Here is a 22,235-nt window from a genome sequence, read left to right on the forward strand (position 1 = left end):
TATTCCACAGTAGAGCTGTTACATTTGCTGTTTTCTCTACGTGGAAACCAAGTCCTTTTGTCAGTTGGGTCTCAGAAAGGTCTCCTGCTCTAAGCTTTCCCTGATCACCAGAACCCAGGCCAGCCCCTGCCAATTCTGCCCTACTATCCCATCCCTACATATTGCCAATTGAAATAATCTTGTTAATTTATTTAATGGATTTGTTTATTGAAATGAATCAGGGAATGAATTGACCATATGAAATATAAATGTAGCCTGACTGGAAAGGCTCTGTGGTTGAGCATCTACCTATGAACCAGGAGGTCACAGTTTGATTCCCAGTCAGGGCATATGCCTGGGTTGTGGACTTGATCCCGTCAGGAATGTGCAGGAGACAGCTGATCAATGATTCTCTCTCATCATTGATGTTTCTATCTCTCTCTCCCTCTCCTTTCCTCTCTGAAATCAATAAAATATATAAAAATATAAAAATATATACATACATATAGCTTTCAAACGACAAGAAGACTTGAAGTGAAAAAATTTTGTCCCCTGCTTGCTCATGTCAACAACTTGGGTACCACTGCTCAGCCCAGTGCCAAATGATTTCCACACAGTCATCCTGAAGATAATGTCTGTACATCCAATTCCCCAGCCAGGCAGTCAAGTAGAACCCAACAACCATCCCCAACTTCATTCACCAACTCCACACAATTTTACTAGGCCGTAAAAACATGTTTTGCTTAAAATGTTTTGATATAATTATTAAGACAAGTGCAGTAAACAATAACCTCAGACCCTCAATTGGTTGAATGAACAATATTAGAAAAAATGTCAGATATGGGTTACCTTTAATATATTTGTGAACAAATACTAGTGATAGCATTTTAAACATATCAATGACTCAGAAAGATCATAACTGTTTTTTGAGTATCTGCTGACCTAATTGGTCAAAGGGGCCTGGTTTAGCAGGAAAGGGGGTGGGGAGGGAAGGAAGAAAAGAAAAAGGAGGGAGACTGGAGGGGAACCAAAGCCCAGATTCTTCTGAAGGTGGGCAACCTCCACAGCTGTTCCAGAGGATGGGAGTCTGGGGTAGATCCAGCTTTGGCAAACTCAGCAGAACCTTCAGGTGCACATAGACACGGGGTGTCCAGTGGGTGAAGCTCAGTTGGCCACACAGGAGTTAGCAGAGTCCAAGGACATTCCAGGGTTTTGGAGGAAGAGTAAACTATGGCGAACTTGTTAAATATCAGGGACTCAGCCTGTCCAGAGGCAACAACAGGGGAACTCTCATGCAAGACCAGTGACTTACAAACTTGCTCACAGCTTTGAGATGTAAATGTGGCCAGGCTCAATGAATCTCCACACAAAAGAACATGGAGAACAAAGGTGGGCGTCCCTGGGTTTAGGGGACGGGAGCACAGCAGCACCCAGAAGCCACCTTAGGATGCTGGGACCAGCAGTGCTGGGCTGTCCATGGAGGGTTTGTCCTCAGGCACAGGCTGGGCTTGGGGATCCGGAGCTGTGCGCACTGCGCCCACTAGGCGGCGCCTCTTAGCCGGGGCCTGAACAATAGACTCTTGAGTCCTCTGTTCCCGAGGACGATGACCACTCTCAGGACCACCACCGCGACCGTGACCGCGACCGCGACCACGTGTGCCAGTTGGCTGGAGATCCTGGGCAGATGTTGGCTGTGAGGATGGGTCAGGCTTTAAGGAGCAGAGGGCCGTAGCAGCCGAGGCAGCCACGGCCTGGGCAGCAGAGGCAGAACCCTGGCCTAGCGAGGGGCGTAGGGATGGCTAGCACATGAGGGTCCGGCTGCCAAGGTGGCCGCGGGACCTAAGACTCCTGCCCACTGATCCAGGGGTATGTGTGGCCCGATGGGGCTGGAGGTGCCTCAGGCCCAGCGCAGATCTCCAGGCCGCCCGGCCCTCCCACCAGGCGCTCAGCTCCTGGCTGCCTGGCGCCCTGGGCTCCACGTAGTCCACAACCGTCCGGTCCTGCCCACGTTTCCACAGCTCATAGCGCTCAGGCTGCAGGATGCGCACGAACACATCCATGGAGAAGCTCACCCGGGCCTCCCCGCAGCTGCACTGAGAGGCCACTTTGCCATAGTCGACCCATCGCGGGGTGGCAAAGTTGATGGCCTCGGCACAGTTGAAGCCAGCATGGTGCCATAGGGAAAGGTCACCATGAACTCTCCAGCCTCCTGAGTGATGCGACTGAACGGGACCGCGTTCTCCTTGAGGACAGTGGGCGAGATGAAGGCCACCTTGTGCCGCAGGAAGGCCTGGCAGCCCCAAGAGCTGCCCGGGAAAAGCTCCCTGGCCAGGCGCTCCAGGCGCGGGCGGTGCTCTGGGGGCACCGCGTACCACGTTTTGGGCTCCCCGAAGTGCAGGTAGTTGATGCTGTAAAGGTCCATGTCCTCCAAGTGACCAGCGACACTCCACACTCCTGCTCCAGTAGATACTGAATGGTTCCCAGCGTTTTTATCACATATACAGTCACCGATTTTTTTAAAATATATTTTATTGATTTTTTACAGAGAGGAAGAGAGAGAGATAGAGAGTTAGAAACATGGATCAGAGAGAAACATTGATCAGCCGCCTCCTGCACATCTCCTACTGGGGATGTGCCCGCAACCCAGGTACATGCCCTTGACCGGAATCGAACCTGGGACCTTTCAGTCCGCAGGCCGACGCTCTAGCCACCGAGCCAAACCGGTCTCAGCAGCCGATTTATTTTTTTAATGATATAACTTGGTTGTATAAAGGTTTCTTCAAATATTTTCACTCCAAATCCTCAAAATCCTAGGTGCCTGGGTCAGATACTTTCAGCTTTCCCCCCAAATGTGGGGATTTTTCCTGGAACACCACTCCCGGCCACCTGCTGGACAGGAGTGGACATTACAATGCTATGGACTCCTGAGTTTGAGTTTCTTAGCTAGGCCTGCTCTGTCTGTGGATTCCATGTAAACAATGTATTTTTGAAACATATTTTTTCACACTGAATGAAATGTCATTATTTTAAATCTTAGAGTCTAGATGCCATGTTCCTCAGATGCTATGGTTTTAAATTAATAAGCACCAAACTCCCCAAATCCCAAAGTCTGTTCTGAATACAGCTAAGGTTGCTAGAGAACTGCATGAAGCTACTATTATCAAACACATAAATATTAACCACCACAACAACATAACATCTCACCTATGTCACACAGCACCAACAATTCTAACTAGAACTCTTTAGCAACTACAATTATAAAAATATCTCCCAGCTTGCCAATTCATTCAGAAAGTACATCCACGAGTCAGCAGTTTCTTGCACAAAACAAATGGGATATTTCCATTGACAGTTCATTAAAAAATCTTAGTATGTTAGATGTGAATGAAAAAACAATTTTATTCAATCAGGTCCAATGTAATTGGTCAACCACATGCTCCAAAATGTTCTTTATCACTGCTAGTAAACCTTGTTTTATCATCTCACTAAAGAAAACTACTTTTAGTGAAAGTATTTCTTTGAAAGCTGAATATGAAAATACACAAAACCCCATAAATGGCTCAATAAACTGAAAATTTGAGCAACTAAAATAAAAAATAATAATCACTAAAAAAAAGGTAAAGATTTAAACATTTTAGACTCCACTTTAAACGTAAATAGTCTTATCCTAACAAGTTTGGCTCAGTGGATTAGAGGTTCTCAACCTGTGGGTCGCGACCATCAGAAAACAAATATAGCATATCGGGTATTTACATTACGATTCATAACATTAGCAAAATTACAGTTATGAAGTAGCAATGAAAATAATTTTAAGGTTGGGGGGTACCACAACATGAGTAACTGTATTAAAGGGTCATGGCATTAGGAAGGTTGAGAACCACTGGTAGAGCATCAGCCTGTGGACTGAAGGGTCCCAAGCTCGATTCCTGTCAAGGGCACATGCCCCACTTGGGGGCTCAATCCCCAGTAGGGGGCGTGCAGGAGGCAGCCAATCAATGATTCTCTCTCATCATTGATGTTTCGGTCTCTCTCTCTCCCTCTTCCTTCCTCCCTGAAATCCATAAAGAACTATATTTTAAATGTAAATAGTCTTGCTTTAATCTCTTTTGAACATTTTTTGCCAATCCTTAATTCTTTTTTAAAAATGATTCTTTATTGTTGAAAATATTACATATGTCCCCTTTTGTCCCCCAGTAACCCCCTCCAGCCCTCCCCCTGCCCCAGGCCCTTACTACCTCATATATGCATGGCCTCATCTGTGTCCATGGGCCATGCACATATGCATACAAGTCCTGGTTGATTCCTCCCATCCATCCTCCCCCTCCTTCCCTCTGAGATTCCACACACTGTTCCATGCTTTCATGTCTCTGGATCACTCCGTTCATCAGTTTATTTTGTTACTTAGATTCCACATATGAGTGAGATCATGTGATACTTGTCTTTCTCTGACTGGCTTATTTCACTTCACATGATACTCTCCAGGTCCCTCCATGCTGTCTCAAAGGGTAAGAGATTCTTCTTTTTTTACTGCTGCATAACATTCCATGGTATAAATTTAAATATATATACAGTGGGGCCTTGACTTACGAGTTTAATTAGTTCCGTGATGGAGCTCATAACTCAAATTACTCGTATGTCAAATCAAAAGTGAACGAATGAGACAAGTGATGCTGGGCTGATGTTGTGGCATTCACTGTGATGTTCGCTGCGCCAACTAGTGGTGGGGTATCTGAAGCTGGCTAGTAACCCAAATTTTAGCTTGCAACTCAAAGCAAAAAATTGGCGGAGAGACGGCTCATATCTTGAAAAACTCGTTAGTCGGGACACTTGTAAATCAAGGCCCCACTGTATGTGTGTGTGTATATATATATATATATATATATATATATAGAGAGAGAGAGAGAGAGAGAGAGAGAGATAGATATAGATATAGATAGATATAGATATAGATATAGATTAGATATAGATATAGATATATGCCTAACCAATGGACACAGACAACAGGGGGGTGAGGGCATCAGTGGGGGGAAAGGAGGGTAATGTGGAGATCAGGACACAGATGTATCAATAAAAAATTTTTTAAAAAGGATAGAGGAATAAAAAGGCAATTGTCCAATAATATGAAATCTTAATTTTACATGAATGTTTTCCAAGATTCAAAAATATGCTTTCCCTTTGGACTCAACCTCAAAATGAAGCAGCATGGATAGAAGGTCTGGCTCTATGTGTTTCATCAAAAATTGAATTCTCTCAGCACCATCCCTATCCAATCTGTCAACATCCTCCAAAATCATTTATGTCCAACTCTGGTCTACTACTTCAGTTTCCCATAAAATAAAAAGATTTTTTTCTTCATAAAAATCTTCCTTTAACAGCCTTGGCCAAGTAGCTTAGATGGTTAGAGCATCATCCTGATATGACCAAGGTTTCAGGTTCAATCTCTGGTCAGGCAACCTATGAGTGCATCAATAAGGGGAACAACAAATCTCCCTCTCCCTCTGTCTCTCTAAATATCAACAAACAACAATTTAAAAACATTTTCTTTAAAACTTTCAACCTGACAACATAGCAAAACTAGTTGAAGATATATGTGCATATGTGTATGTATGTATATGCATATGTGTATATATATATTTATTTTTAATGAAATAAATACATATATTCAATTTTAATTTAGGAGAAATGGAAACTCCATCTATCACAACGTCTAATGTAAAAGTAAAAAATGTTCCCACAATTAAAAACTAAATGCTTTAAACTTTTAACAGAGAAAGTTCTCTCTTTCTATCAATTTCACATTTAACAAGAAAAAAAAAAAAGAATGGAATAATACATAGCCTACCTTCCACTAACCTGAAAGTGCTTTCTCACTTGGAGCCATCCTAAAAGGGAGTACGCTGATAGCAATAACATTTTAATTCAACCAGGCATATTCTAATCCAATCCCATGGTTCCTCATTGTAATTCAAAATAGAATTAAATTTAAAATTAAAAGCCACAAAAGATGAGGATCCAGAGATATTTCCAGTCAGGAAAGAGAAAGATGAGAAACTCCAGCTAGATAATTTCACTTAATCATGTATTCAAATAAATATGAAATATGGCTCAGTGGTTGAGCATTGATCTATGAATCAGGAGGTCACAGTTTGATTTCTGGTCAGGGCACATGAACAGATTGCGGGTTTGATCCCCCATGTGGGGCATGCTGGAGGCAGCCAATCAATGGTTCTCTCTCATAGTTGGTGTTTCTTTTTTTCTTCCTCTCTTTTCCTCTCTGAAATAAATAAAAATGTATTTTTAAAAAATATGAATTGAGTGATTAGAAGTTTATGGTATTGAGATAGCTTCAATAGAGAATTTTAAAAAATCAAGACTTAGACTGTCTTGAAAAAATGTTCATTTCCATAGGGAAGATAAGACAGGTACAGAAATAGCACTAATTGATAAATTGGATTTGAATACTGACTGCGATATTTACTAAGTGGTGACGGTAGTTCCTCCTTATCCATGGGGGTTCTAAGACACCACCCATGCCCCCCCGTCCCCCAGTGAATGCCAAATCTGCCTCTGTATCTATTATTGTTCAAAAGTTTATAATGGTCTTTATTATCCATGAATGAGTGAGATCATGTTGTATTTTTCCTTCATTAGCTGGCTTATTTCACTTAGCATAATGCTCTCCAGTTCCATCCATGCTGTTGCAAATGGTAAAAGTTCCTTCTTTTTTACAGCAGCATAGTATTCCATCGTGTAGATGTACCACAGTTTTCTAATCCATTCATCTACTGATGGACACTTAGGCTGTTTCCAGATCTTAGCTATGGTGAATTGTGCTGCTATGAACATAGGGGTGCATATATCCTTTCTGATTGGTGTTTCTGGTTTCTTGGGATATATTCCTAGAAGTGGGATCACAGGGTCAAATGGGAGTTCCATTTCCGGTTTTTTGAGGAAACTCCATACTGCCTTCCATAGTGGTTGCACCAGTCTGCATTCCCACCAGCAGTGCACAAGTGTTCCTTTTTCTCCACATCCTCTCCAGCACTTGTTGTTTGTTGATTTGTTGATGATAGCCATTCTGACAGGTGCGAGATGGTACCTCATTGTTGTTTTGATTTGCATCTCTCGGATGATTAGTGACTTTGAGCATGTTTTCATATGTCTCTTGGCTTTCTGAATGTCCTCTTTTAAAAGGTGTCTATTTAGGTCCTTTGCCCATTTTTTGATTGGATTGTTTATCTTCCTTTTGTTAAGTTGTATGAGTTCCCTATAAATGTTGGAGATTAGGCCCTTATCAGATATAATGTTGGCAAATATGTTCTCCCATGTAGTGGGCTTTCTTGTTGTTTTGTTGATGGTTTCTTTTGCTGTGCAGAAACTTTTTATTTTGATGGAGTCCTATTTGTTTATTTTCTCTTTAATTTCCAATGCCCTAGGATCAGTATCGGTGAAGAAATTGCTTCAGCATATGTCTGAGATTTTGTTGCCTTTGGATTCTTCTAGTATTTTTATGGTTTCCCCTTGTATATTTAAGTCCTTTATCCATTTTGAGTTTATTTTTGTGTATGGTGTAAGTTGGTGGTCTAGTTTCATTTTCTTGCATGTATCTGTCCAATTTTCCCAACACCATTTATTGAAGAGACTGTCTTGACTCCATTGTATGTTCTTGCCTCCTTTGTCAAATATTAATTGAGCGTATTGGTTGGGGCTGATTTCTGGGCTCTCTATTCTATTCCATTGATCTATATGTCTGTTCTTGTGCCAGTACCAGGCAGTTTTGAGAACAATGGCTTTGTAATACAGCTTGATATCTGGTATTGAGATCCCACCTACTTTGTTCTTTCTCAGGATCGCTGCAGCTATTTGGGGTCGTTTTTTATTCCAGATGAATTTTTGGAGAGTTCTTTCTAGGTCTGTGAAATATGACATTGGTATTTTAATGGGAAGTGCGTTGAATTTATAGATTGCTTTGGGCAGTATGGACATTTTAATGATGTTGATTCTACCAATCCAAGAACATGGTATGTTCTTCCATCTCTTTATGTCTTCCTCTATCTCTTTTTTCAACGTCCTGTAGTTTTCTGAGTAGAGGTCTTTTACCTCTTTAGTTAAGTTTATCCCTAGGTAGCTTAATTTTTTTGGTGCGATGGTAAATGGGATTGCTTTTTTAGTCTCTCTTTCTGCAAGTTCACTATTGGTGTATAGAAATGCCATTGATTTCTTGGCGTTAATTTTGTATCCTACTACATTACTGAATTCATTTATTAAGTCTAATAGTTTTTTGATGGAGTCTTTAGGGTTTTTATGTATAATATCATGTCTTCTGCAAATAAGGACAGTTTTACTTCTTCTTTTCCAATTTGGATGACTTTTATTTCTTTTTCTTTTCTAAATGCAATGGTTAATATTTCCAGTACTATATCTAACAGAAGTGGTGAGAGTGGGCATCCCTGTCTTGTTCCTGTTCTTAGGGGAAATGATGTTAGTTTTTGTCCATTGAGTATGATGTTGGCTGTGGGCCTGTCATATATGGCTTTTATTATGTTGAGGCATGATCCTTCTGTTCCCACCTTGCCTAGAGTTTTTATCAAAAATGGGTATTGGATTTTGTCAAATGCTTTTTCCCCTTCAATTGATATGGCTATGTGGTTTTTTTCTTTCAAAATTTGTTTATGTGATGTATCACATTTATTGATTTGTGGATATTGTATCATACTTGCATTCCTGGGATAAAACCTACTTGGTCATGGTGTATGATCTTTCTGATGTACTGCTGGATCCAATTTGCTAAGATTTTGTTGAGGATTTTGGCATCTATGTTCATGAGGGATATTGGCCTATAAATGTCTTTCATTGTGTTGTCTTTACCTGGTTTTGGTATTAGGGTGATGCTGGCTTCATAAAATGTGCTTGGAAGTGTTCCTTCCTCTTGAATTTTCTGTAGTAGTCTGAGGAGGATAGGTTTTAGTTCTTCCTTGAATGTTTGGTAAAACTCCCCTGTGAAGCCATCTGGTCCTGGGCTTTTGTTTGCTGGAAGCTTTCTGATGACTGCTTCAATTTCTACCATTGTTATTGCCCTGTTGAGGTTTTTAGATTCTTCCTGATTGAGTTTTGGAATGTTGTATTTTTCTAGGAATATGTCCATTTCCTCCAGGTTGTCTAATTTGTTGGAGTAGAGTTGTCCGTAGTGTTGTTTAACAATCATTTGTATTTCTGTGAGTTCTGTTGTTATTTCGCCTCTATCATTTCTGATTTTGTTTATTTGGGTCCTCTCTCTTTGCTTCTTGGTGAGTCTGGCTAGACTTTCATCAATCTTGTTTATCCATTCAAAGAACCAGCTCTTGGTTTCATTAGTTTTATGTATTTTTTTTTTTGTCTCTATTTCGTTTATTTCTGCTCTAATCTTTATTATCTCCTTCCTTCTGCTCACTCTGGGGTTTTCTTGTTGCTCTCTTTCTAATTCTTTGAGCTGTAGATTTATTTTTTTTAATATGTTTTATTGATTTTTTACAGAGAGGAAGGGAGAGGAATAGAGAGCTAGAAACATCGATGAGAGAGAAACATCGATCAGCTGCCTCCTGCACATCCCCCACTGGGAATGTGCCCGCAACCCAGGTAACATGCCCTTGACCAGAATGGAACCTGGGACCTTTCAGTCCACAGGCCGACGCTCTATCCACTGAGCCAAACCGGTTTCGGCTGAGCTGTAGATTTAGATGATTTATTACCATTTTTTCTTGTTTTTTGAGATAGGCCTGTAGAGCTATAAACTTCCCTCTCAGGACTGCTTTCATTGTGTCCCAAAGGTTTTGGATTGTTGTGTTTTCATTGTCATTAGATTCCAGGATGTTTTTAATTTCTTCTTTGATCTCATTGGTAACCCAATCAATATTTAATAACATGCTATTCAGCTTCTAAGTGTTTGAGGATTTTGGGTTGTATTTATTGTATTTTATTTCTAATATTATGTCATCATGGTATGAGAAGATTCTTGGTATGATTTCAATCTTCTTGAATTTGGGGAGACTGTTTGTGACCCAATATGTGGTCTCTTTTTGAATATGTCCCATGAGCCCTTGAGATGTCAATTAAGTCCATCTGTTCTAGTGAGTCATTTAGGATTGCTGTATTTTTGCTGATTGTTTGTCTAGAGGACTTATCCAGTGATGTCAGTGGTGTATTAAAGTCCTCTACTATGATTGTATTGTTGTTGATCTCGCCTTTGATATCTTCCAGGAGATTTTTTTTAATGTATTTGTGTGCTCCTGTATTGGTTGCATATATGTTTATCAGGATTATATCTTCTTGTTGTATTGATCCCTTTAGTATTATGAAGTGGCCTTCCTTATCTCTGGTTATGGCCTTCACTTTGAGGTCTATTTTGTCCAATATAAGTATTGCCACCCCAGCTTTCTTTTCATTTCCATTTGCCTGAAAGATATTTTTCCATCCATTCACTTTCAGTCTGTGTGAGTCCCTTCTTCTGAGGTGGGTCTCTTGTAGACAGCAAATGTATGGGTCATGTTTTTTTAATCCATTCAGCCCCTTGATGTCTTTTGGTTGGAGCATTTAGTCCCTTTATGTTTAATGTTATTATTGAAAGGTACTGTTTGTAGCAATTTCTTTTTTTGTGGCTGTTTTCTTTCTGAGCTTTTTTTCTTCTTTTCACACCAGTCCCTTTAGTATTTCTTTTTTTTTTTTTTTTAATATATTTTATTGATTTTTTACAGAGAGGAAGGGAGAGAGATAGAGAGTTAGAAACATCAATGAGAGAGAAACATCGGTCAGCTGCCTCTTGCACATCTCCCACTGGGGATGTGCCCGCAACCCAGGTACATGCCCTTGACCGGAATCGAACCTGGGACCTTTCAGTCTGCAGGCCGATGCTCTATCCACTGAGCCAAACCGGTTTCGGCCCATTTAGCATTTCTTGCATTGCTGGCTTGGTGGTGATAAATTCCCTTAGCCTTTTTTTTGTCTGTAAAGCTTCTTATTTCCCCTTCAATTTGAATGATAGCCTAGCTGGATAGAGTATTCTTGGATTCAGTCCTGTCCTTTGCATCACTTTGTAAATTTCTGTCCATTCTTTTCTGGCCTGATGTGTTTCTGTTGAAAAATCATTTGATAATCTAATGGGAGATCCCTTGAATGTAACTTTCCGTCTCTCTCTTGCGGCCATTAAGATTCTCTGTTTGTCCTGAACATTTGCCATGGTAATTATGATGTGTCTTGGTGTGGGTCTTTTCGGGTTCACCTTGTTTGGGACTCTCTGTGTGCTTGTGTGATTTTTTTCTTCCCAACCTCTGGCAAGTTTTCTGATATTAATTCTTCGAATAGGTTTTCTAAACCTTGTTCCTCTTTCTGTTGTTCTGGCACCCCTATTATTCGTATGTTGTTTTGTTTCATGTTGTCCCAAAGCTGCCTTAGGCTCTCCTCCTGTCTTTTAATTTTTTTCTCCATTTGCAGTACAGTTTGAGTGTGTTTTGCTTCCTTGTCTTCTAATTCACTAATTCGGTCCTCCGCTTCTCCCAGTCTACTGTTGATACTTTCAATGGTGTTTTTCATTGCAGCTATGTCGCTCTTCATTTCTTCTTGGGACTTACTTAAGTTGTTGATTTTTTCATCTCTTTCTTCTAGCTTCTTGCATAAGTAGTTGATTTTTTCATCTGTTTCTTCTTGCTTCTTGTACATCCGGTGCATGTACTCTAGGACCCTTATTCTGAATTCTTTTTCCTTCATGTTGCATATCTCTGTCTCACTTAGCTGCTTTTCTGGCGAGTCCTCCTTTTCTTTCCTTTGAGGGTTTCTTTGTCTACCCATGTTTGATCTCACTGAAATATCTAGTTGTTGAGTCGTTCAGTGGCTGCTCCCTGGGTGGCAGTGGCTCCTCGGGCTGTGGTTGCTCCTTGGGCGGTTGTGGTAGCAGCGGCTCCTCCATTGATAGCAGGGCCTCTGGTGGGTGCTGTTCGCAGCTGTGGTGGCTCTTCTGGCTGGTGGAGGGAGGCTTCACACAGAGCAACTGTTCCCCAGACAGAGCGTGTGGTGATCAGGAGGCCGCTGTTGCTTGAATCTGCTGCGTTGATTTAAAGGCACAAAATACAACACAACAAGGCACAACGTACCAGGCACTGAACACTAATGTATTTACGATATTACTAACCCCAAATAAAGGTGGCCACCCGAGCTAAGAGAGTTGGGAGATAAGGAGGAAAGAAGAGAAAAAGGTAGAAGAGAAAAAAGAAAAAAAGAAAAAAGGAAAAAAAAGGAGTGCAAAAATGAAATTGGAAAAAGGGAGGGGAAAAAAGAGGAGGAAAAAAAAAGTAAGAGAGAAAAGAGAATGAAGTATAAAAGGGGAAGAGACTATATGAGGAGAAAACTCCTATAGATCCGCCACTAATACCAACAAATTACAGCAACAGATTCCTGGAGATGAATACAAACTACAAACAACCAATAATATCAAGCGATGCAAGGGAAAACAGAAGCACAGAAATAACCGGGGGGGGGGGGGGGGGGGGAGGGGCAGGAAAATAAAAAGAATAAGCAGACTAACCTCACAAACAATCCTAAAAAAATCCCCAATATACTCGTCAATCAAGCAAACAACAATAAAAGAATAGAGAGAGAAAAGAAGAAGAAGAAAAAAAATTTAGATAGTGAAGGAAGATAAGGGAAAGGTGTATAAGGATTTAGAGCAGGGGATTGGACGTAGGATATATAAGTAGGGTGAAATTTTGACAGGGGGTAAAAAGAATAGGGAAAATCTAAAGCTGAAGTAGGGTAAGAGAAACAGGACAACAAAAGAGGAAAAGTGGGGAAGAGGGTTTAGCACAGAGGCAAATTGAGGTAGAGAAAAATGTTGCTAAAGGAACGATGAAAATAGAATGGAGAACATTAGTCCCAAACCAAAATAAAGACAAAATAAAATGACACTTTAGAAAATGGTAAAATGGTAGCGGTAATAATACTAGTTAAAAATAAAAATGTAGTAGTTGAAAGGGTAAAATCAGGTGATGGGGGAAAAAAAGAAAAGAAAAAAATGTTTTCTTAGTTAAAAGGTGAAAAAGTAATTTAAAAAAATAAAAATAAAAATGTGCAGTAATGCAGGTGCTTCAGATCTTCTACTCTTCTTTTTGGCACGCCCGGAATTCAGGAGAATGTTGAATTTCCCTCTGATTCACTGTTCCTCCGTGTTGTAAGCCACAGTCCTGATTTTAAGGCAGGCCGTATTGGTTCCTCCTACTGCCTTATCTGTATTTACAGAAGAGTCAGTTCGTGGCTCTACCTCTGGGTGGCAGTGTGTCTGGATTGACCTCTGAGGCTATAAGTTCTCTCTGACCAGGAGTTCTCTATTGTACCTGAACCAGCTCTGCCCAGAGCTGGTTCCCCAGGCACCACTCCCAGCTCTGTTTCCCAGGCTCCCCAAAAACAATCTTCCCCTACAAGCTCAGCTAGCGACCCCAACTGGGCAATCACATGCACTGGGATCAACAATCAAACTCACAGATTTAAGAGGAAGTGTGTAAACAAGAGCCTGGGAAGCTGTGCGAACTCGCAGGGCTCCACCTTCCAGAACTGCGCGGAGTCTCTGTGCGCGCTCTGGCCCCTGGCACCAAGTAGCCGGCCACCTAGGAGAATCTGAGGTTGCCTCTTTTCATCCAGTCCAACTATGGGCTTATTTATAGTGTTACCTTCTGCCAGCAGCCCTGCGGGAGCCCTTCCCACTTGCGGGTCACACTGGCCTCTATGGGCGCGGATTTTGGGGGCACAGATTCCCCCCCCCACCCCCCCACCGTGCACGCGTGTGTGTTCCTCGCTCCAACCTGAATTGCAAACCGCACCTTTGGGGGAAGTCTAACCTTTCCGTGGAGGGAAACAGGTCTCCTCTGAGTTCATGTAGTCGCACTGCTTGAGAGCCGTTGCCTCCGGGTTAGTAGCCGATCTCTGGATGCAGATAACAGCTACTCAAGATGGCACGGTCTCGCCTTGCCGCTGAGCTGGCGCCCAGGGGGAGGTTTCAGCCTCAATCTCTAACCATCCCCATTTTCTAGGAGTTCTCTGTCTTTCCTGGCTGCAGACTGTCTCTCAGCTGAATCTCCTCTGCTTGTTCGGGCTGTTTGTTACCCGTTTCAGCTGCTTGCCCTTATCTGCTCTGGGACAAAGCACCAACACGTCCGTCTAAGCCTCCGCCATTTTTCTTCTCTCAAGTTTTTCTTAAGTTTCCTTTCCAAGGCCTGTGCAGAGCGATTGAGGAGATGACTCAGCTGTGAATCCAGCAAGCCGAACTGATATAGGCATGGTCAGGCCGACCCACCAGGAGTCAAAACATCATCTCATCAACATCATCTCATCTCCTGATAACCAAAGACAATAGTTGACGTCTGTAGATGCCCAGGGCTAGCCCCTTCCCCTTTATAAGCCTGTCCTCTGTATCTTACTGGAAGGCAGGATTTGATGCTTCTTGGTTGGCTAGCCTTCTCAATACTAGTAAACACCTAATAAGATTCAACCCCACCTTCATTATTTGGTTGCCCAGTAATAAAGGGAGAGAGAGAGAAACATCAATGATGAGAGAGAATCATTGATCAGCTGCCTCCTGCTAGCCCTTCACTGAGCATGGAGCTCACAACCCAGGCATGTGCCTTGACCAGTAATCAAACCATGATCTCCTGGTTCATAGGTTGACCCTCACCCACTGAGCCACACCAGTGGGGTGATCAGAAAGATTTTAAGCCTCCTACTCATTCTCAAATTCTGTAGACATGGTACTTTTCTAAGGGTCTCTGCTTTGAACAGGTTATAGGAGGCCATGCTTAACAAAGCTTTCACCAATCTTCCTTCATCATCCTCGATTTTTTCAGGGAGCTCAGAAATCAGAGGGAGAATGAGGACTCGGGTTTCTTTCCTGCGGTCTCGCTGGCGTAGAATCACAGACAGGGACCGCAATAGGAAGCTGTAGGACAGTGCGGTCACTGGCAGTGAAGGGGAGTTAAGGAATCCAGAAGTGCCCTCAGCGTCTGAGCCAAGACAAGGGCATGTCTGGGATGCGGAAGACTCTAATGTATCGCAAACAAAGGACTCTTGGCAGCAGTACCTTCCTCTGTCACTCACATGAGACTCCTTCCTCCCCCTCACTCTACCACACTGCAGAGAGAGAGCTATGTAATAGTCAAGACCATTTTAAGGCCAGAACAACCAATTAATAACATCACTTCCCCGAAATTACAGCCACCCCTCTGCCCCCCAACACACAAAAAAGAATGGCCCTCCACATCCCTCCCCTAGCAGACCTGGCCTTCTTCCACCCACGTTAATCACTGCAAGATAGCCTGGGAACGTCATCTCACCGCCTAAGCACTTTATTAAATGTCATTGCTTCTGATTGTGAAGATTTGCTTTGTTTATCATCCCTGCCACTTCCCTACAATACGGTTCTGAGTGCACCTCTTCTCTACTAAGGTGGACCTGGGGAGCCCGGGGTGCCCTGCCTGTTCGCATGCTCACCACCGCCCAATGCACCCTGCTGCCAGGGAGCCCTCAGAAAGCAGCAGGCTCAGCTCCAGCCTTGGCAGAGGTTGGAAAGATGGGAACTGAGCTATTTCCAAGTCAAACATTTCCGGAAAGCACCCAGCACTGCGGCCTTTGTTAGGAAAGCAGTATGTTCAACTGTGGCCCGAGAGAGAAAGCAGAAACCAGTTGTTTTTACAGTTTCCAGAACAAAAATGGACAGTGACCATCTACCGTTTATCTCCTCAAGCCTGAATTCCTGTGCCTACGGTCAGAGCACCCACTTCAGTCTGGTGTGGCTCCCGGCATCACATCGCACCAGAACCTCAGGCCAGCTCAGCGCCCTCCTGGGATTTCCCACCACAAGGGAAGCCTTCATGGGGCTTGACCTTTGCCCTCTTCCTTGTCTCCCCACACACTGTAGCCAGTCTTCTTCAGGCTTCAGTATTCATTTATTTAACCCCAAACTGACTGATCTAGGGTTTCCATTTATTAAGCTAAACACTGGGGACTGGAAACACATAAAGTAAGGCCCTCACCTTCAAGGTACATAAGATTGAATATGTAAACAAAAAGACTAGGTGAAAGTTTCACAAGTGAAAAATGTGTGCCCAGGGAATATGGACCCATAAAGGATGGAGTGGCCAGTCTTCTGGTGGGGGGGGGGGGGCGGTTCAAGGGGGAGGTTTCATAGGGCAGGAGGCTTTCAAGGTGAATTTGGAAGAGCAGTCAGTGGTTGGGGAGGGTTTGTGTTAGGCCAGCGGTTCTCAACCTGTGGGTCGCGACCCCTTTGGCGGGCGAACGACCCTTTCACAGGGGTCGTCTAAGACCATCCTGCATATCAGATATTTACATTATGATTCATAACAGTGGCAACATTGCAGTTACGAAGTAGCAACAAAAATAATTTTATGGTTGGGTCACAACATGAGGAACTGTATTTAAAGGGCCAGAAGGTTGAGAACCACTGACTTAAAGAAAGAAGAAAGGAGGTGCTGGTGTGTGTCCATACACTGCACACGCAGAGAGAGAATGCGATGTGGCAAAATGTTGACAATTGGTGAGCCTCGGAGGAGGGCCTGTGGGTGGGCATTATTAGACTGGTTCCTGAACTTTTCCATAGGTTTGAAATTTTGAGAACACATGTTGGGAAAGCATATCTTTTTGAATCACTTAGGCATTCCTGCTATTATTTCATACCTTTTCTGTCCTTAAAACCCCACTTCCTCCTGCTGTCCCAATCTCAGGAGGCAGCTCTCTCCTTGTATTCATTTGGGAAGGGATGGGTGATGCTGCAATAACAATCTGAAAATCTCAGTAGCTCAAACCATCAAAGCTTTCTTTCTCACTCATGCTACATGGCATGTCAGAGCAGCGGGAGAGTCAAGCCACCTTGGTGACCATCTCAGGTACCCTCATTTCACCACAGGAAGGCTCTGTCTCTGAAGTAGACGTTCCCTTCCTTCTCAAAGGAAGTGTTTCTTTCCTCTTATTTAGAGACCACTGCTTCCTGTGAACTCTGGACCTGTGTCTCTGCTGGGATTGTGCTTCCACAAGGTGCCTGTGGGTCCTCCGCTCTCAGGGCCTCAGTCTCTGTCTCTCCGTTGCTGCAATGTCCAGCTCTAGAAAGCCCCGTGCTTGATGCTTCACACCTCTAATCCCCCCGCTTCTTTTTTCCTGGCAAATCCTAAAGCTGATGGTCTTTGCAGATGCCTTCACTTTCTGATACCCCACTCTTGGTTGAAATACAGGCTGGCATTCGCTCCCAAATGATATTGACATATCTGTCTTTTTACAAAACAAACAGCCTTTTCTGCCCCCTGCTCCATTATTCCTGACCTTGGCAGTGTGGCACTATGGACAGTTCCCTTCTTTGTGATATTTTCTCCTACTTGGATCTTTGTACACCAGATTTTGGGGGTTCTGCTCCCATTTCTGGGGTTGCTCCTTGTCCGGCTGTGATGTTTCTTTTTTATGCTGCCTTCCTCAATGTGAGGCTTCTGTGAGGACCCTTCTTTGGTCCTTTCATCTTTGTCCCTTCCGGGGCTTGTGGATGTCACTGCCAGTACATCCCTCCTGTGTGCTGTCCAGCCCTGATCTCGCCTCCGCCATTTCAATCTCATCTCAGCTGCTCCTGGGATTTTCCCAATGCAGTGACTGGCCCATCACCTCAAACTGCACACATTCCCACTTGAAGTCACCACACTTCTTCTTTCCAAACACTTCACTTTTCCCCAGAGGAGCCACTTTCATCAAGTGTCTCAGTTGAGCAGAATCTTCGCAGGATTCCTTGACTTTTTCTTCGTCTTCATTCCTCATTTTATTTCTAGTATTCCAAGTCCTGTTATGTCCCCTCCGATCTGCTTTTTCCTCATTGTTCTTGCAGATGCAGGCCCTCGTGAATGTACTGTAGACTCCTCTACGGAGAGTCTCTGATTTTGGGCTTTCTACTTTGTGCTCTTGATTCCCCCTCAAGCCACACTTCAGAACGTCTTCACCTCACAGTGTCTGTCATGAATGGGGAAGAGTCCATCTGACGGGGGCATCAAATCCAGGCTCCTCAGAATATCATTTGGCTCCCTTCAACCCACCTTGCTGTCACGGACTCGGCTTCTTCGGCCTCTGGCCAAGCCTTCCAGCCTCTCTGAGAATGCTCTCATCCTCCTATTCAGGCTTTTCTCTCTCTTGAACTTTCTCCTCCCTTTGTCCCCACATTTCATTATGTGTCTCCAATTTTCCTAGCCACCCCACGCACCTCTTCATTTATTCTCATCCTCTTTTACCACCTTTTGCTTTTCCAACCTTTGACTTTCTTTAAGATATAATTCAGCTCCCACCTCTCCATGAAAGCATCTTTCACTGCTTGGGCTTAAACTAAATTTTCCCTTTTCCCACTGTGACCAGAGGTAGTTGCAGTTTGGTAGTTAATTATTTAAAATATCTTATTCTTTTCTTTCTAACTACCTCATTAGTTCTTTGAAGTTCTACACAGAAATCACCACAGCACTGGGTACATGGCTGTGATCAATAATACTTATGATTTGATTAATGGATTTCTCTGGATCTAATGAAAAGTAACAGGCAGGATTGCCTAGGAGGGCTAATTACTTGGGCAGTGGAATCAAATATCTTGATCCTCTTGAGTGCTCTCTCCCACCTCATCTTTGCATTGACCTTGCACTTTGCTCTGTGTGCTTTTTCCACCAAGCCCTAGTCCACCCTTCTGCTCTCTCCTCCACCTCCACCACAACAGCATCCACACGTGACTCTTGTTAGTGCCCTGTCTCTCTTTCTATTGTGGCCTCAGCCATGGTGATGAGTGCAGGGAAATATAACAACATAATCCTCCTCACACCAGTCAGTCCCCAAAGGTCCTTACTCAGAATTCTCCATTGATCTGGTCATTAGGTCTAATTTAATCTCTCCATCTTAGAGCACTGATGAGTGGCACCACTTCCTCTCACCAATTAGAAGACAGGAGATTAAAGAATGCCCTCCACACTTTGTCCTTGTGAGGGTGGTGGCAGGAAAGAGGGAGGGCAGGAAAGCAGAGATTGTCCTGTATCTGAAGACTGTGTTGCTGTACTGTGGGTTCTGGCCCCCAAAAATGCAGTCTTTGTTGGCTTCTCCAGCTGTCCCCGTTAAAGTGTCTTTGGTAGCCTGTGTCTCTTATTGAAATTTCTACTTCTTTCTAAAGATGGGTTTGGGCAATTTAAACAAAGGACATTTATAATAAGCTCGTTAAATAGAAATCAAAAAGGGAAACCGGGATTGAAGAAGAAGGGAGTAAACAAACACATTATCCAAAAGGTTAATTAACATGTTTATTGCAGTTAACACAAAATCTGATTGGAGCTTCCAGGTAGTTAAAGTGAAAATGAAACATAGCACATTGCCATAGTGCACATCATTTAAGAGAGGGAAGTGTACTTTCCCACTATCCTCTATTCTTAGGGGATTAAACATGTCCTGGTTCTAAATTCCGAGAGGAAGTTCTAGTGTGGGCCAGCATTTAGGAGACTCTGGGAGATGGAGAATGGTTTCATCAATACTCCGTACTCATTGTCTTGCATTTGACAGGCAAGGCTCTGAGTGCCCAGGGCTTGGGAATTGAGTTTTCTTCTTTGAAGGGTTACGTTGGCCACAGGGAGCTCAAACACTGACCTCAGCTCTATGGGCACTGTGCTCAGGTCACCTCGGCTCCCAGGTCAACAGGGAGAGGAAGGCTACTGACTCCTACCATGTCCGACTCAACAAGGTCCTTCGGAAAAAGTACCTTTTCTCTTTGGCCCCTACATAAACAAACCTGCCTCTGCTACCCTGCCTCACGGATGTGTGTGCTCATGAAGGTAGCCATCACTCACAAAGAGGGGTTTGGCACCGTTGGGGGGGGAAGGGGGGCATGTGGGGGGGAGAACAGCCTCAGCCCTGCGGTAACCTCTGCATAATCTTCTGTCTTCCTTCATCATGGCATTATGGAATCAGAGCTTGCTTCTCTCCCTCTTCTCCAGACACCTCAAGGTGTTATTTGGGAGGACACGCACAGACACCTCTTCGGAGCCCTCCCTAATATTCAAAGCGGAATTGGTTCTGGGATGGTCAACCAGAAGCCAGACCAAGGACCTGAAGGCAGCTCAGCATGGAGGCAGAGGGACAGGTGAGGTGGTCTCAGGCTCACAAATGCTGAGATATGCTCCCTGCCAAGAAGAAATAGGGAAGTCAGGCTCCACTCAGGCACAGACCCACCGGGAAGGGCATTGCTGCTAAAGAGATTCCTGATGCACAAGTTCCCCCATTCTCACCCCAGACTCCTTCCTTCAAAATACACAGGACCTTGGTTTCTGGGTCAAGCTCCTGCCCTGCAGACCCCAGCCCCCCTACCTCGCTCCTGAGTCTTTGTTAGTAAATTGGGGCTGGAGGCTTCTTTTCTGTGTGAGCGTTTAATGAGATTATGCATGTCCAGTGTGTGGCAAAGTGCTTGCCCGGGGAGCGTGTGCCCACGTGGTGCTCCCTGGGGTCAGTTCCTCCTCCCTCTGCCAGGTTTGCCTGCTTCCCTCTCCTTTTCCCTTCCTTCCCAGGCTCACCTGTGGGCAGGAAGCCTGTGCAGCCAGGGCAGGAGGAGCGTTTTTTTCCACAGGGGGCGCTCTAAGATCAGGAACCATACCATGGGAGACCTTGACAGTGTGCCTGGAGGACTGCGCTCTGGTACCTATGGCTGGACATTTAAAAAATGACTTTTTTGAAATCTTTGCCTTAATATGCTATCATTTTTCCAGATGTCTTTTCCATACCTGTCTACAGATCTGTATGAAATCATAGCAGGTCTTGCAGCTGGAGGATGACGCTATGGCAGTTGGGGACAGACACCGCTGGCACCGAGGAACAAGGTAGCCACCTTCTCTTGGCAGCAGGTCCAATGGGGGGGGGGGGGGGGCTACCAGGCTGCAAGTCCCCGGAAAAGTGCTCAGCCATCAGCTGGGCGCTGCCTGCAGCTGAAGCCCCTCTCCCTTCCCAGCCTTCCCTCCAGGCCTGTGCCTCCTGGGCGGACCCAGGTCCAGGCTCAGGCTCTGGGGCTGTGCAGGGGGCGAAGCTGGCTGGGTGGCCCTACTTGGGTTAGACCCGGGCCTTGTAGACGTGGAGAGGTGAGAACGAAGCTCTGAGCAGCTTTGTGCAGGCCCCCAGGGCTGGAGGAGGGACAGCTTGGGCAGAGGAGGCTGAGAGAACACCTTCCCGTGAGGCGGTGACCTGGAGCCCTGGGCCTGGGCTTGGAGGGCAGACCAGCATTCTGTTTACTACCTGCCCTGGTGCGATGCGGGGGCCCAGGAAACTCCTGCGATGCTGAAGGTGCAGCATGAGAACCTGTACAGGGTGCCACCAAGTCCTGAGAAAACATCTAAGAAAGGAGAAGTGCCTGCCCCACTGGCCCCTGATGGACAGGTGGGGAGAGGTGCGCATCTGCAGCTGCCCCAAAGCGCCCCCTCCTGTAGTTCAGCTCCCTACAGAGACACACCAGGCAACAAGAGCCCCTCATGGGCAGTTCTGTTCCCCTGTCCTCCCCCTGCTCCCCCCCTCCCGCTTCCCGGGACACACACACACACCTACCCACCTCCCAAAGCTCCAGCGATAGGGAGGAGCCTGCCATCAGGACCACCTTCAGGAGGAGATACTTGCCAATAGAGTGCTCCTTGTAGAGAGAGTGGGCTGGAAAGACATTAAACATGGCACCTTCAAAATAACACAAAAAAGTAACAAAATGAAACAAACAAACAATAAATAAGTAAACATAAAAGAGTAACAAATAAAATAAGTAAAACAACAAGATAAATAAAAAGAAAAATGGAAAAAGAATTAAGGAAAAGAAAGGCCAAAACAAGTTGAGTCCAAGAGCAACAGGTCTCCACAAGTCATCTTCCTGGGCTATAATGGACAAAAACCTCAGCCTGGTCAGGGTCTTATATAGGAGTGGTTTGCAATTTCATCACAGTGGCGCCTTATGAGGTCAGATTAAGAAATGGACCAATTACAGCTGGGGTGTGGTTTGCAATTCCCTCACAATGGCTCTTTATGAGGTCAGAGCAAGAAATGGACCAATCTCAGCTGGGCTGTGGTTTGCAATTCCATCACAATGGCCCCTTATGAGGTCAGAGCAAGAAATGGACCAATCACGGCTGGTGATAAACCACAGTGGTTTTCTAAGTTTTTGGTCTCATGACCCTTATACTTTGGGAAAAACAAAAAGACAAACCCAA

At 44.2% G+C, this 22,235-nt stretch overlaps 1 pseudogene; it reads right to left on the reverse strand.

Annotated features, from left to right (window-relative positions):
- Positions 1-1,421: 1,421 nt before the first annotated feature.
- Positions 1,422-21,706, reverse strand: LOC139018485 (lysine-specific demethylase 4D-like; annotated as a pseudogene).
- Between the last annotated feature and the right edge of the window lie 529 nt (positions 21,707-22,235).

This window comes from Myotis yumanensis, unplaced genomic scaffold (assembly GCF_028538775.1).
Source record: "Myotis yumanensis isolate MYYU_CA2020_CCGP unplaced genomic scaffold, mMyoYum1.0.hap1 SCAF_10, whole genome shotgun sequence".
NCBI lineage: Eukaryota > Metazoa > Chordata > Mammalia > Chiroptera > Vespertilionidae > Myotis > Myotis yumanensis.